The sequence below is a fragment of the Silene latifolia genome, chromosome 4, assembly GCF_048544455.1.
Source record: "Silene latifolia isolate original U9 population chromosome 4, ASM4854445v1, whole genome shotgun sequence".
Taxonomy (NCBI): domain Eukaryota; kingdom Viridiplantae; phylum Streptophyta; class Magnoliopsida; order Caryophyllales; family Caryophyllaceae; genus Silene; species Silene latifolia.
The window spans coordinates 81,663,017-81,680,352 of NC_133529.1; positions in this window are offsets into that span (position 1 = coordinate 81,663,017).

Below are 17,336 nucleotides of genomic sequence, written 5' to 3' on the forward strand. Positions count from 1 at the left end.
TTTCTTATGGCGTTTTTATCTCTTGTCTCGTCTTATATTATTCTAGTCATTTTTGATTTGTTCTTAACTTTTCGATGATGTCAAGAGGGGGAAAGAACGTCTATAGTAAGCATCTACCTAAGCTTGCTCCTTGTCAAGACCAATTGTCTCTTAAAGTCCTTAAGTTTCGATTTTTGAATAATTGTCTTGATCTTGCGTTAATCTTTATTATCAAGATAACGGTATTATATTGAGGGGGAACTTTTTAATTAGTCACAATATTAGGACACTTGCCATCATCAAAAAGGGGGAATTTGTTGGACCATATAGATTATATGTTTATGTTTTGATGATGTCAAGGTGTTTTCCATTTTATATACTTGTTGCGTGTAAACGTTTGTTAAGTGTTTTAGCATTAATTCATTACGAGCAACAAAGAGGATTGTGACGATTACATGAGAAGTTCAAGCATTCAAGATCAAACAATTCAAAGATTCATTCAAGTATTATGTGAAGACAAAGTTCGTCTAAAGAATAATCAAGCTTGGATGATGATGTAGCCTATACTCGAAGATCTCCTTGAAGATTAGAATAGTATAGGTGATTATCTCGTAATGGTAATCAAAGAATGAGTTTCTTAATTTGTAAAGTTATAGCTTTGCAGCTATAACATTACTAGTAAAAGAGCTCAATGTTATAGCTCTTCTACTATAACATTGAAGTCTTTGAGTTTTTATACACGACTTTTAAATGGTTCGAAAATTGTTTTACAATTTCTTAAAAGTTTATTTTATATGTTTTAATGAAAGTATTTATTTTATGAAAGCCTGGTTTAGTGAGGAGTCCGGTTTTATTGTTAGCGTTAATTGATGGTTATTGGATCAACCTATGAGTTGGACTTTACTATCAATTAGGGTTTCCATCTAGCCTCTCCTAAAACCTAAATTCTAATTATATACTAAGATTAGGGTTTGCATGGTTCACGAGCCTATGAGCCGTGTTATGCCGTGTTGCCTAAGGGATATTAGGTAAAGATTTTATTCTATAATTAAATCTTTACATATCTTGTATATCTTACTTAATATATTTGTTTATGGTAAAAGATATTCTTGTTTTAGGAAATCTTATCATAATCTTAGAATTTATAGTAAAGATAATATTTGGAAAGATTATATTCTATCTTTTAGAATATTATTTATTATCTTCTATGGCTTTTAGGAAAGAGATAATAAGAAGATATAATTTGTAATTATATCCTACTATTTCGGCTATTAGGGTTTTTGTAGAAACCGTTAGCCTACATCTTCCTTGCCTATAAATACTTTGCTATTTACGACATCTAAAATAGAGACCTTAAGCATAAAAATTGTTTTCATATTTTAAAGAGCAAACCGTGTGTTTTTAACGAAAACCGATTTGCAAATTTTGAAAGGTCGTGTGTTATAAAACTCGCATACTTGTTCTTCATTTATCGTTATAAGATAATAGTGCTTAGTTGATTTCTTAACTTGTTCATTAACGTGAACCTTTGTTAGAATCATTAGTGCTTTCTTATTAGCGTAAGTTAGTCACTCGAGTATTTAACGGTACTCATTGAGTTCTGACTAGAGTTAGTTGTACGAGTTGGGTTAGTAAATTTGTAATCCGTAGAAAGGTACTAAATTTATTAATCGAGAATAGTGGACGTAGGTTTCGACTTGTGAAACTGAACCACTTCAAAAATCCGTGTGTCTCTTCTTGTTTCGTTCTTTCGTTTACTTTGCTTACAATCATTAGTTGATTAGTTAAAGTTTAATCAATAAACTTTAAATAATCAATTACATACGCACAATCGAAAAAGCTTTCAAAAAGTTTTAAATCCTCAATTCACCCCCCCTCTTGAGTATTTTGGATCAATAGACTCTTCAACAAGTTTGTGCTATTACTGAGCACGAAAAAATATGTGGTAGATGCGGTATGGAGGGGCATGACCCCATTGGTTGTATGGAAAATGTAGAGCGTGTCCTTGCTTATCAAAAATTCAAGCAAGGAGTTCTGTTTTCCAAATTATATGAAGACTTGACCTCAACGAGTGCTTCTACTCCTTCTACACCAACGCTGCAACCGGATTCCCCCTCTGACAATGGGGAGTTAGCCGAATTAAAATCCTTGGTATTGAACTTAACGCAACAGCTTTGAGAGCAATGCAACAAGGATAATACCGCTATTGTGGAGCTAAGAGAGCAAGTTGCGCAATTAACACTCGCGCAAAACCAAGCAAACCGACCACCCTCGTGCGACCCAATCAATGTCATTAATCTCCGAAGCGGTCTCACTTATGATGGACCGGAAATGCCGGAAGACGGGGTCGTGACAGCCGATGATACCCCGGATGATGAGTTGGAGGAGCTAATAGACGATATCCCTGCTGAATATCATCCTGCAGCTCGATCGAGTGAAAATATAGCTCGATCGAGTGATTTAGCTTCCCCCATTACTCGATCGAGTACAATACCTGGTCGATCGAGCAGTGCCCAATTTGAAGAATTCGATCGAGGAGTTAATTCCTCTCGATCGAGTGATTTGGCAGACAAAGTTGTTCGATCGAATGATTCTGAGACTCGATCGACAGAAGCTGAAATTGAGGATCTCGATCGAGAGGTCCATACTCCTCGATCGAGTAATTTCCTGAAAAAACCATTCGATCGAGTGACAAATGTGTTCGATCGAGCACCAGAACCAGCGGAAGTTCAAATTTAATATCTAATTCCGATACCGTGTCTTCTCCCCCTGTTGTGGAGGTGTCATGTGCTAATAGAGGTAAAGAGAAAGTCGCGGGCCCACTCATTGCTACCAGAGTACCCTATCCATGACGTCTGAAGGACGCAAAGGTTGAGCGACAGTACAGTAAGTTTGTGGACGTTGTCAAGAACCTCTAGGTAACCGTCCCTTTTACCAAACTTATTACCCATGTACCTACTTATGCTAAATTTATGAAAGATATTGTGACGCGTAACAGAGAGCTAAGCGAATTTGAGACTGTTGCTTTTATGGAAGAGTCTAGTAATTTACTTTTAAATAAGGCTCCACCTAAAATGCAAGACCCGGGTAGTTTCTCTATTACCTGTATTTTAGGCAATGAAGTAATAGATAAGGCTCTTTGTGATTTAGGAGCCAGTGTCAGTGTCATGCCTCTGTTTGTCTGCAAGAAATTGAAAATGGGTCACCTTAAAATGACTAATATTACATTACAGATGGCTGATAGATCTGTAAGACGACCCTTGGGTATCTTAGAGGACGTGCCTATGAAAATAGGCAAGTTCTTTATACCAGTAGATTTTATTGTTTTAGACATAACTGAGGATACCCGGACCCTTATTATACTAGGAAGACCATTCTTATGTACGGCTGGGGCTATTATTGATGTCAAACAAGGGCGTTTGACTCTTGCAGTGGGGGATGACGTGATTACTTTCAGTCTGCCTAGCACTTTGGCTCGGCCAATGATAGAGGATACATGTTATTCTGTTGATATTGTTGACGAGTCTGTCTATGACTTCTGGTCGGGTTCTTTTACAAAGGACCTATTAGAAGCTCTAATGCTTTTGGATGAGTGTGCAGATAACCCAAATAACAATGACGCTGTGTTTGATTTGCTTGAAGCTGCTTTAGATAAGCGTGAACTCACCGACGCTGAGGGAGAGAAAGTGGAACAGATGATCAGTTCCCTTTGCTCCATATAGGTAAAGGTACCCGAACGTAAGCCTCTTCCCTCTCATCTAAAATATTCCTTCTTAGATGATACCGAGCAATATCCAGTCATTTTTAGTGCTAAACTTGATGATGATCAGGTGAATGCTTTGGTAGTTATGCTTAAGAAAAACAGGAAAGCTATGGGTTATTCTTTGGATGATATCAAGGGGATTAGTCCCGATATTTGAATGCACAAGATCGAGCTGGAGGAGGATCACAAGCCTTGCAGACAGGGTCAGCGCCGGCTGAACCAAAAGATGCAAGACATTGTGATGGCTGAGGTAATGAAGCTGCTTGACGCAGGTATTATTTATTCTGTTGGTCATTCTAAGTGGGTGAGTCCGGTTCAGGTAGTTCCTAAGAAAGGAGGGACTAATGTGGTCACGAATGACAAAAACGAGTTAATACCTACTAGAGTAGTAACTGGCTGGCGGATGTGTATCGACTACAGACAGTTGAACGCCGCCACCAAGAAAGATCATTTTCCCCTTCATTTCATTGATCAGATGGTAGAAAGGTTAGCTTCTCATAAGTTTTTCTGTTATCTAGACGGATATTCAGGGTTCTTTCAGATCCCTATTCATCCAGACGATCAGGCTAAGACTACTTTTACTTGTCCTCAGGGCGTTTTTGCTTATCGTAGGATGCCTTTTGGTTTGTGTAACGCCCCTGCCACCTTTCATAGGTGCATGATGGGGATATTTTCAGAGTACATTGAGTCTATAATGGAAGTCTTTATGGACGATTTCAGTGTCAATGGAAGTGATTTTTCTAAATGTTTATCTAACCTTGATAAAGTGTTGCAGCGCTGCATTGAGGTTAATCTTGTGCTTAACTAGGATAAGTGCCATTTCATGGTCAACGAGGTAGTTGTCTTAGGGCACTTAGTTTCTTACAGGGGAATAGAAGTTGACAAAGCAAAAGTGGAAGTGATTCAGCAATTACCTCCTCCTGTTAATGTTAAAGGAGTGAGGAGCTTCCTTGGTCATGCTGGCTTTTATCGCCGGTTTATCAAGGATTTTTCAAAAATTGCTAAACCACTTACACAGTTGCTTCTTAAGGACGCCCCTTTTGTATTTACTGATGAGTGTCTTTTTGCTTTTAACAGGTTAAAGAAGGCTTTGATTTCGGCGCCGATTATACAGCCTCCCGACTGGGATTTGCCGTTTGAGATTATGTGTGACGGTAGTGACAATGCACTAGGAGCGGTGCTAGGCCAAAGGAAAGACAAAGCTTTGAATGCAATTTACTATGCGAGCCGAACTCTGGATGAGGCTCAAGTGAAGTACACCACTACTGAGAAAGATCTGCTGGCTGTGGTTTATGCTTTAGAAAATTTTTGTTCTTATCTGATAGGGTCAGAAGTTACTGTTTTTACTGACCATGCAGCACTGAGATACCTTCTCTCTAAGAAGGATGCTAAACCACGGCTATTGAGATGGATACTCCTTCTTCAGGAGTTTGATTTGCAGATAAAAGATAAGAAAGGTGCTGAGAACGTTATAGCTGATCATCTATCAAGACTGTCACAGCAAGAGGGAGAAGATTCTTTACCTATTGATGATTCTTTTCCTGATGATTCTTTGTTTGATGTTTTGTCTTCTATTATTAACCAAGATCCTTGGTATGCATATCTAGCTAATTACGTTGTCAGTGGCACGCTGCCGCCAGGTCTTTCTCATCAGCAGAGGAAGCATTTTCTGTATAACGCTAAGCAGTACTTCTGGGATAATCCTTATGTGTTTAAGGAATGTGCAGACGGTCTTTACAGACGGTGTATTCCGCAGTGGGAGACTAAAGTGATCTTGGAAGGCTGTCACTCATCCTCTTATGGTGGTCACCACGGTCCATCGCGCACCGTGGCTAAGGTACTTCAGTCTAGTTTCTACTGGCCTTCTTTGTTTGCTGATGCTAAGGCTTTTGTTTCAGCTTGTGATGCCTGCCAACGATCAGGTAACATTTCAAAGAGACACGAGATGCCCCAAAATGGTATCTTAGAGGTTGAGGTTTTCGATGTCTGGGGCATCGATTTCTAAGGACCATTCCCATCTAGTAAAGTTAACAGGTATATCTTAGTAGCTGTTGATTATGTGTCTAAGTGGGTGGAGGCAATTGCTTCACCCCATTGTGATGTCAAGACCATGATTAAGATGTTTAAAAAGATTATATTTCCTCGATTTGGCGTCCCTAGGGTCGGCATTAGTGATGGGGGAATGCACTTTAAAGAGAAGAAACTAACTTCCATTTTGTCTAAGGTTGGTGTTCAACACCGGCGTGGTTTGGGGTATCATCCCCAAACTAGTGGTCAGGTCGAGGTCTCTAATCGTGAGATTAAAGAGATCTTATCTAAAGTAGTTTTTAAATCACGAAAGGACTGGAGTCTTAAACTAGAAGACACATTATGGGCTTATAGGACTGCCTTCAAGACGCCGATTGGTGCATCACCTTATCGGTTAGTTTATGGGAAGTCATGTCATTTACCTGTTGAGTTAGAATGTAAAGCTTGGTGGGCAATTCGTGAACTTAACTTTGATCCTAAGTGGTGTGGTAAGAACCGTCTATTGCAGCTAGATGAACTGGAGGAGTTTAGGCTCAACGCCTATGATAGCTCACGCATCTACAAGGAAAAGACAAAGAGAAGGCACGACAAAAGGATCTTACCTCGAAAATTTCATGTCGAGCAGAAGGTGTTGCTGTTTAACGCCCGACTGCGATTATTTCCTAGCAAGTTGAAGTCCAGTGGAGTGGCCTTTATACAATGACAGCTGTCACTAAATTTGGGTCTGTTGAGCTAGAAGGTCCCGAGGGAAATAGGTTCAAGGTTAATGGGCAATATGTGAAGCATTACCACGAAGTAAGTGATGCAGATAACCATGTTGAAGTCTTGTACTTCGACGAGCTTGATGCGCCAGTTAATTGAAGCCAGAAAGGTCGTGCGGGACCTCTTAAACCTGTGCTTTTCGGTAGGCAACCCACACTGTTTTGTTGTACTTTAGTTAAACTTTTTTTTCCTTTCTTTTAGCTTTGTGTTGAACTTTGAACGCCGAACTATGCGTCTCTCGCAAATCCTACACTTCTTATATGCGTTTTGCAGGTGAGGTAGCTCGATCGAGGGGTTTTCTACTCGATCGAGCACTTTTGCTAAGAATTTCACTCGATCGAGCATCTGCTGTCCTCGATCGAAATGCTGCAAATTCCATTCTCTCGATCGAGTAACATATCCTCTCGATCGAGTCCTTTTGACACCCAATCCTCTCGATCGAACCATTCTGATATGTTCGATCGAGCAGAATCATGGTCCAACTGTTGTTTTTCGACCTTTGAGCTACTGTGTGCTTACCCATGACCTCCCATGTTCATGGTCGGTTTGGGGAGGTCCCTCTTTACGCCGTCTTGTAAGTTTTCCGACTCCCGCTAACCTTTTCTCCTTAGTTTGCATTTCTTTCCCTATTTTTGGTACAATGACGGCATTGTACGGTTTGGTTTGGGGAGGTATGCATCCATATCTGTGTCTGCATGTTTTCTTGCATTTTCGTTTGCACGTTTATTCATTTTCGCGTGCATCGTTGTGTTTAATTCAAAAAATCACATAAAATTCAAAAATTTTCACGTTTATTTTGAGTCGGAACGTTTGAACTTTGACGCTACTTTGAGTCCTTACCCTTGCCCTGCATATTCTTAACATTTTGTTGGCATGGGAATGTGCATAATCTACGAGTTTTTATTTCTCTCTTATCTGAACGAATAGACTTGATTCACGTATTGGCAAGCTACATTACATTCTGAGGTTAGAGCTTTATAAACTGGTGACATTCATGACCTGTTTCATGTAGGATGTGAGTAGTTCTCTCTATAAGACATGTAACCTCAATTTGCATAAGCATGAATTCAGTCTTCTTAATACCTGTATGCATTCGGTCTGTGGAAGGTGACACATGTTAGGAGAGGCAGTAACCTTTATTTCATTCTACCCATGAGCCTCACACAGCCAAATTGTCTTTTTGTCCTATTAGCTACAATCTATAATTTTGCCTACCCTAGCCAAGCTAGTAATGAGTAGCTTTTTGGGAAGTTTTATTGCAGTTTGGTTACATCTCTGATTTTAGAAGTCGGTAGAACAGTCGAAGGGAATAAAAAGAAAAAATTGTGAAAAATGCTGTGAAAAGAAAAAGAAGCAATAGCAAAGAATTGAAAAAAGAAATATGAAAAAGAAAGAAAAAATCATATGCGGAAAAATTAAAAGTTACATAGATGATTTTTACTCCCATGTCTTATTTGCATCTTATGGGGAGTTGACAAGTTTATGGTGTATTGTGGGTTGAGTGCATCCAATTTGCACTGTTTTGTATTGATATATATTGAGTATGAAGTTGGGATGTAGTTTCAAAATTTGGATCCGTTGTTGCTAGCCTGGCTATTAACTCCACATTTCCAAATTCATTTTAGCCCCTTCTTACCCATTACCTCACTTACCCAAATGTAAGTCCTCGGCATCTGTCTTTGTCATTAGTTTGGTTGGAATGCATATGTACGGTCATAGAGATTCTGTTCATGTTAAACTGCATGCATGTTCTTGTAGGTCGAGTTAGGTGAGTGTCTTTATTTCTTCCTATCTTTCACTTATATACTCACCTTGTGCTTAATTTGAGTGATGAGCGGCCCGTGAGAGTCCGATATTTATGAGTCTTGCAAGGTCGACGGTTCAGTAAGTTTGAGACATTGATTTCACTCGTTTGAACTTATCACTTGCCACCTTGTTAGTTGCTGCATTAAACTGGTTTTTGGTGGATGATTTGTAGCTGATGAGTTGGTCCCGTTCCACTATCTGTTCTTAGTTGCATTCATAGTTTGCTTGGGGACAAGCAAAGGTTTGGTTTGGGAAGATTTGATGCGTGTATTTTATATAAGGTTTTTATCTCATTTTTACCCGCATTTCTGTACTATTTATGTAGCATCTAGCTACAAATACCCCCGAATAGTCTACTTTGGTTTGTCTTGTGTAAATTGCAGGTACGGACCAGAAAGAAGATAAATCAAGCCTAAACTTGTCTCATTTGCATGCATTTGTGGGAAGTAAGGAATCGGAGCTTCGAATCTATCACTTTGAAGACGCATGAGCTGATTTCGGAAGGTGTCAAGGCGTCTTACATGCTAATATAGCTCGATCGATCACTTTACAGTCGATCGAATGCTTTATCCTTTAAAGATTCACTCGATCGAGTTGTTTTCATACTCGATGGAGAAGGCTGATATAAGAAGTCCTCGATCAAATGGTTTTTCTATTCGATCGAGAGGAATTGCCAGTTATGTCTTCGATCGAGGGGTTTTAATCCACTCGATCGAGAGGGTTCTGTTGGAATATGTGTCCTCCGACAATAATGCGATCACAACTTTCGATCATGATGATCACATGTTTAAGTCTCATTTTAAAGGATACAATTGGGAAGTAATATTTTACTGTCAACTGGTCCACACATATCGGTAATGATTGGCTGACTAGAGTTTGACATTACTGTCGTGCGACAGTGGTGATCAGTTGATCCCCTTAGGTCATACCTAAAGGGTAACACTCTTAATTGAATATTTAATTAATCGTATGACGATACGGGTTAATTAAATTACTTAAAATTGACGGACGATTTTGGAAGTAATATTTACGTATCTCATTATAATTTGATTAAATAAGATACGGTCTAAGTGATCGAATTGTTTTATTACTTAGATGAAATCATTGTTTAAGGAAACAATTGCATTTGAATGAAAAATTTATTATAAATACAAGATGTTGTGATTTATAATTGGTAAATGATTTTGGTACAAGTAATTATGAATTACTAAGTCGATTTTGTATATGACGTATTTTTATTAATGCGTTGATTTTTAATATGTTAAAAATGCATAACAATTTTACATGACTTGTGACATGTGACAAATTGACAAATTGACAAAGATACAATGGAATCCATTTTATCTTAAATGGACCGAAATATAGGGTGATTTAGGATAAATATTGTTGTTCCGGGTGTAATTCCAGAGCAGGTTTGTTACCACGTAAGCTTGGTGAATGATGTCTTTGCTTGACTCTTCCTTTCGGCCTCTCCTGAAACAATGAACAAACTGAGGGCTCGGCTTGGTACCGAGCGTACTCACTCCGACGCTCAAGTCAGTGAACTTAAAGGGATTAAGTTGTGTGTTACTTGGCAAAGTATATTGTAGAGAGATAAGGGAGTTTATACCAGATGAATAGTGAGTTTTAGGTTAGATTGTGGATCCTTTTCTCAATGAGAGAAGTGGAGTATTTATAGACTTTCACCTTTTGTCACGTAGTGGCCAAGTGGCTAGCAGGTGAAAAGACTGTTCTACCCTCGGCCGAGGGACCCATGGCAGGCCGGCCGAGGGGTCTTGGATATGAGTACGCGGATATGTCTCCCGGCTGGCTGATTGACCAGCCGAGACCCAAGTGACAGGCCGACAGACTGAGCCGGCTAGGCTGTCCGATACGTTGACTTGCTGTGGATGTCTTTGACCTTGCTCAATATGTTGACTCGGTCAGCGGGTGCAGAATATGCCCCATCAATTTGCCCCCAGCGTAGTCTATGCCGTGGTATGAACCTTCGATGAGTGTTGAGCGTATTCTGCGCAAGTAAAAATTTCTTCCCCGGCTTCTTCTTCCTCGGCTTGGTTCTGCTCAGGCCGTATCATATCCCCCCTCCACATGGATGTGTAGTGGATATCAAATGTGGAAAAGAAAATGGCGCTGGCTGAGACCGAGGTTGAGAGTGCCGTGTGCTTTTGATTGCCCCCAGCCGGTGCTGCCAAGCTTGGTTGAACGGCGGGCCGTTTGGCAAGTAGATACCAAGGAGCGTGTTGAAGAAGATACGTCGATTGGCATTCTGCCAAGGAGCGTGTTGAAGAAGATTTGTAACTGTATGTCGATTGACATTCCATGGCTGCATGCTTGACACGTGGCTCGGCGTTGATTGGTTGACGCTTCATGGGCTTTGCCCTGATTGGTCCGTTTCATGGGCTTTGCTCTATAAATAGAGCAGTTACCCCCAAATTTTTGGCCACCAAAAATTCATCTTCTAAAAAAAAAAAAAAAAAAAAAAAAAAAAAAAAAAAAAATTCTTCTCTCTAGCCTTCTTCGACGAAACTTCTCTCTAGTTTTCAAAGCGTTACTCGGCGTAACACTTTTCCAAGGTAAACAAACAAATTTTTTCAACTTTTATTTGTTAAGTATTTGTTGTCAATATGTCTTCTGCTGATGCCGGACCCAGTACCTCTGTGCCGGGGGGGTGAACCGTCGCGTCCTTATGAAGAGGAGCGACTGGCTGCCACCCCGATAGGGTTTGGGGGTCCCAAGTCGCCTTCTCCGGAAATTGCTGATGAATTTTTGGAGGGTTTTTCTGATGAAGATGATAATGATGATAATGATGATGAGGCGACCCCATCTGGTTCGAAGAGGCCGCGTTTCTTGGATCACGGCGGCGCCTGCTCGATCAATCCTGATCGCGTTTGGTCAAATAAATTCGCCTCTTGTTCCGGGCCCGATCTTTTTGAAAACCATTACTCCTTCGGAAGGGAGTATAAAATTGTTGTCCCTGAGGATGGTCAGGCGGTCTGCTGCCCTCCTGAGGGCTGTATCGGCGTGTACATCAGACACCTGGAGTATGGGCTCCGGTTTCCTCTTAACGTACACGTTGCTGCCATCATTAAAGCTATGAACGTCGCCGTGGCCCAACTGCATCCGTTGGCCATCAGGACGATTGTGAGCTTCGTATGGCTCTGTCTCTTTAAAGGGGAGACTCCAACGGTTAACCTGTTCCGCCGGCTTCATCATCTGCGGCAGTCTACCCTAGGCGGCCCGGGGTGGTACAGTGTGCAGACGGAGCCGGGTTATGTTACCGTTTCCAAGTTGTCGTCTTGCCAGGACTGGAAGGGGCGGTGGGTGTACGTCGAGGTGCCGGAGGATTACCCACTGCCTCGGTCATTCCAGAGCCGCGTCAATTTGCGGTGCGAGAATAAGGGGGAGCATGATAAATACGTCTCCCGGAGTAAGCTCAAGATGGACGCCAGCAGGGTCTATCTTAATGAGAACGAAAAGCGGGCAATGAAGCTGTTTGAGGCTGAGAAGGATGGCACGTCGAAGGGATGGATGCCCCCGACGCAGATCATTCTTCAGGACGAGCCGCTTTGCCACGTCGGCCTCATACCGGCCCTCCGCCAGGGTGAGTAGGGTCGGTGTGAGGCCCACTTTTGCTTTTAGGTTTCTGTATTTGAACCTTGGTTTTACTTCTTTTGTTTAACTCTTGCTTTGCTTCTTGCAGACCGGTTCGGCCAGGATCTGTCTGTGGAGATCCTCGAGAAGTTGGGACTTGACCAACACGGGAAGGTTGTTGAGCTGCATCCTAAGGCTGATTCGCGTGATCGCAGATCGGCCCCCAACGAACTAATGGAGCAGGCGCTGAAAGCTATGGATGTGGCGGCGACTCAGGCGAAGATTGGCGGCCGTATGCCGCGCCGAACACCGAAGACAATTACTACGGCGGCCACGGCGTCAACTCCAGCTCCATCTTCAGTCCCCGAAGTCCAAAAGGAGCAGGGTGGTCGTCGATATTACCGATGAGGAGGTCACCGTTGCGAAGGGTCCTCCTCCTTCAAAGAAGAGAAAAGAACCAATGCCTGCTACCACCGTCGCCGAGGCAGGGGAAAAGAAGGACTCAGCCGGCCCTTTATTTAAGAAGGTCCAGACTGGTACGGATCTAACCCACGGCTCGGATTTAGGTGGTTCTTTAGGCATTCCTGATGATAGGCTCTCTGACATGTCAATAAATGTTGACATGGATGCTTTGTCTAAGTTTTTTGTAGATCAACCGTCGTCAATCGTTGCTCCTACTGAACAGCAATTGGAGAAGCGGCCTGAGCAGACGGGTGGTAAAAATATCACCGTTGACTCTTCATCCCAGAAGGTTTCCGCCGCCCAGCTTGTGGCCGAAGGCACGAGGTTGACCAAGAGGCTGGCGAAGTGGAATGAACTAGCCGGCGCTCATATTATGGAGCAAGAAAAGGTCATGGCTGAGGCTTCTCCTGCGCTTGAATGGCTTAAGCTTGAGCTAGCCGCTGCTAAGAAGGAGGCTGAAAAGGTGAAGAAGGACTTCCATGCCGCCAGAAAGGACCTCCAGACCGCCAAGGAGGAAGCTGAGAAGCTGGTTGTGGCCGAGAGGGCCAAGGTTGAGGTTGCGCTGGCTGATGCCGCTAAGCAGCGGGAGGAGAAAACCAGATTCCAGGGCGGTTATGATACCATGGTGTTGCAGAGGGATAGGTGGAAGGACATGCATGGCACCGAGGCGAAGGAGCACAAAAGCACAAAGGCTATCCTTGCTCTGAGGGAGAAGGATATTAAGACGCTTGAAACCGTCGTCATTCCTAACATGTGCGCCCAGTACCGGGACCAAGCCGAGGATGCCACCAGGGCGGCAATAAAAGAGCTCCTTTCCGAGGGTAACTTCCCGTGGAAAGAATTTGACCGGCTTCTCGATGAGAAGGCGGCTGCTGCAGAGGCAAAGGCTGCGGAGGAGGCAGAGGCGGCGAAGGCCGCTAAGGAGACTGCGGAGAAGGCGGCCCATGCTGCAAAGGTGAAGGCGGCCAGGGAGGAAGATGAGAGGGCTAAGGCAGATGAAGCTGCCAAGTCGGCCTCTGGGCCACCCAAAGATGGTGATGCTGCTACTGCTGCCGGTGGCGAGCAAAAACAGGCATAGGGAGACGGGCGGTTGTTACCAGATTCACCCGGCGTTTCGGACAGCTTCAGCTATTCGGGGGCCAATTATTAAGCCTTTCCTCCCTGCCAAGCTTTTGGCGCTTCAAATCTTATGTCTGTAACCTTTTGCTGTACCTTTCTCTTTTTTGTTGAACTTTGGTAGGTAGTGTTTAGGCTATCCTTATGGGGACGGCCGTCGACTTCTTTCTTGTATTACCTGTAAACATTTCAATAAGAGTTTGTTTATTTTGCCTCCGGCTTGGCCGAGGTCTTTATCTCATTTTCATCTGAGTTGTCTTCTTACATTATTAATTGAGCGCTTCTTTTTCTGTTTCTACCTTCGGCTTGGCCGAGGCAGTTAGAATGCGTATCTCAACTGTACTTAACGTTTTTAAACATGTTGACATGTTGGTCGCTTCCTCCACCACCTCCGGTCTTAGCCGAGGCGGTCAGATTTGCTATCCCAACCACCGTTGTGAACATGTTAGCGTATCGGTCATTGTGTCCCCGTCACTCTCGCTCTGACCGAGGCAATTGGGTTAACGGCTCGACAGCGTTCGTATCTGTAGACGTGTTGATCGCTTCCTCTGCCACTCCCGGATACATACCGTCGGAGCGACTAGAATTGTGTCTCAACAGTGCTTATACGTTCCTAAGCATGTTGGTCGTTGCGGCGAGTAACAACTGCTGTTGGCAAATCGCGTTTCCCTCGTCACTCCCGGCTTTGGCCGAGGCAACTGAGTTTACGTTTCGACTGCTTTCCGTATCTATAGACATATTGATTGCTTCCTCTGCCACTCTCGGATACATACCGTCGGAGTGACCAAAATTGCGTCTGAACAGTGCTTATACGCTTTTGTTCTTCGGTAGTGACTGCCAGGCTTTGGCCGCAGCGTCTATTCTGGCATGACTTATGGAGGGGACAAGTACTTTGATGGAAAACTTGGATCATTTTTCATAAGGTATGATCATGCGTTGGGGTGCCTACAACGGTATTGGACACCTCCGCCGCTATACGAAGTATTTCCTTAGATTGTCCGCATTCCAATGGCTCATCAAAGGAACACCCTCCATGTTTGTCAGCCGGTATTCATCGGTTTTCCCTCCTGTCGTAAGGATGGGCTCTTTTGTGCTTCCCACCCCGGTCCGAGACGTACATTAGTGTCAGGGCCCGGATGGGCATCACTGGATTACTCCCATCCGTTGAAAGACGGACTTTCTATCCGCCCCGTCGGAGCTTGCTCCTGGGTCTCCAGCTACATACTTGCTGAGGCTCCCCTTTCGGATTAGCTCCTCGATGGCGTCCCTTAGGTGCCGACAGTTGTCGGTCTTATGGCCGGGATGGCCGTGGTAATCGCAAAATTGGCTTGCGTCGCCTTCCGCCTTCGTCTTGGGGGGTCTTGCCCATTTCTGCCCTTCATTCTTGCTCAGGGCGAAGACCTCGGCCGGTGATTTAACCAGGGGGATGAGACTGCTGTACCGCTTCGCGGTGTATGGTCCCGAACTCCCCCCGGCGCCCGCCGAGTTCTGTTTTCTATTAAATTTCTCGAGCTGTGACCTATTACTGTCACGGCGTCCTTCATCTCTGTTATCCCGGCGGCTGCTCCTCTCCGGATGCCCAGCTTCGCTGTGGCTTACCCAGGTCTTGTGACAGTCCTCCACCTTTATGGCTCGGTCGGCCATCTTTCTGGCGGAGTCCAGGTTGAGGTCTTCACACTTGATGAGCTCATTTTTGAAATCGCCTCTCGGTAGGCCTTTCATCGATGCGAAGGCCGCGATTCAGTGTTCGGCTCTCGGATCTGCGAACCTTAGCGTCAAATCTCTTGACGTAGCTCGGAGGGATTCGTCCTCCCCCTGTCGGATAGTCAGAAGATCTGATGTCTCCACGGCCCTTCGCTTGTTGCAAGCGTACTGGGCTATGAAGTTATCTCTCAGGTCGGCATAGCAGTATACCGAGCCATTGGGTAGCCCCTTGTACCAACTCTGAGCCATGCCATGGAGGGTCGTTGGGAAGACTCGACACCACACCTCATCGGGTTGCTCCCACACCGACATGTACGACTCGAAGGCCTCGGCATGGTCGGTCGGGTCGCTATCTCCTTTGTACGATATGGCTGGCAGCTTCAGTTTGGTTGGCACCGGGACCTCGAGGACAAAGGCAATGAGGGGATGTCTGACCACGTGCCGAATGACACGCGGCGATCGGCTCCTCGCAACCCTAGTCCGGCTTCTCTCCCCGTGGCGGGAAGGGCTTCTTGTTGTCCGACTTTGGAAAGTCGGACTTCTTTCTTCACTTCTTCGGGAGTGGCCTCGTTGTCGCCGCGGCGACGCTGTCCTTCCGCGAGTGTGGGAAGGACTTTGGTCTGCCACTGACAACACGGGCACCGCTGGCGTTTTGGTACGCCCAACCTCTTGCATTGCTCCGGACAGGTTGTTCGGAGTCACCTTCAGGGCCCTGGTCACCTTTGGGTGCGCTGCTGTAACCGTCGTTGCGACGGGGGTTAGCGGCGTACTACCCATCAGGTCCAGGAATAGCTTCAGTTTGGCTGCATCGACCACATGTCCCATGACAGTGACTTGGCCGACAGGCAGCGGTGTTTCTGGTAGTATCGGCATCCCGTACGCCGGTTGAATTACTCGGCCGGTGGGGGACTGCCCGATCTCAGAATTAGGAATCGTTTCATCCTAGTAGAATGCGGTTTCGTCACTCACAATTACTTCTGGCTGTTTTGACATCTTCTTAGCTTGTTGGGTGGGTTTTGTTTTGTGTTTTTTTTTTTTGTTAAGGGATTTGACTAGCTTTTAGTATCTCTTCCCCACAGACGACGCCAATTGTTCCGGGTGTAATTCCAGAGCAGGTTTGTTACCACGTAAGCTTGGTGAATGATGTCTTTGCTTGACTCTTCCTTTCGGCCTCTCCTGAAATAATGAACAAACTGAGTGCTCGGCTTGGTACCGAGCGTACTCACTCCGACGCTCAAGTCAGTGAACTTAAAGGGATTAAGTTGTGTGTTACTTGGCAAAGTATATTGTAGAGAGATAAGGGAGATTATACCAGATGAATAGTGAGTTTTAGGTTAGATTGTGGATCCTTTTCTCAATGAGAGAAGTGGAGTATTTATAGACTTTCACCTTTTGTCACGTAGTGGCCAAGTGGCCAAGTGGCTAGCAGGTGGAAAGACTGTTCTACCCTCGGCCGAGGGACCCATAGCAGGCCGGCCGAGGGGTCTTGGATATGAGTACGCGCATATGTCTCCCAGCTGGCTGATTGACCAGCCGAGACCCAAGTGACAGGCCGACAGACTGAGCCGGCTAGGCTGTCCGATACGTTGACTTGCTGTGGATGTCTTTGACCTTGCTCAATATGTTGACTCGGTCAGCGGGTGCAGAATATGCCCCATCAATTGTGTTAATTAATTAAGTGGAAAACATAATCATTTTACCTAAACCTAGCCATGCAAACCTACTTGCTCTTGTGAAGAACACCTTGCTCATGCATTGGCCATCACCACCCCTCCCCCTACCCGGTTTTGGTCATAGAGAAAAGCCATTGGTTTTTCTCTATAATTTACCATATACACTACTTCATATGTAGTGTATTATTTATTCATTCTAATATTTAAAAATATAGAGTTTTAGAGAGATAAAATTCTTCCTCCTTCTCCCTTCTCTTAACCGAAAATTTAGAGACCAAATTAACATTTTGGGTCAATTTTATTTAAATTAATATTGTTCTAGTATTAATAATATTAATTTTATTAAGGGGTTATCTTGGGTATTATTCCTTGGGAGGGATTCTATACTTGAATCCTTTGTTCATCCATATTAGGAGAGCTCAAGAACAAGTGAGTAGGAGAACTCACTTGTG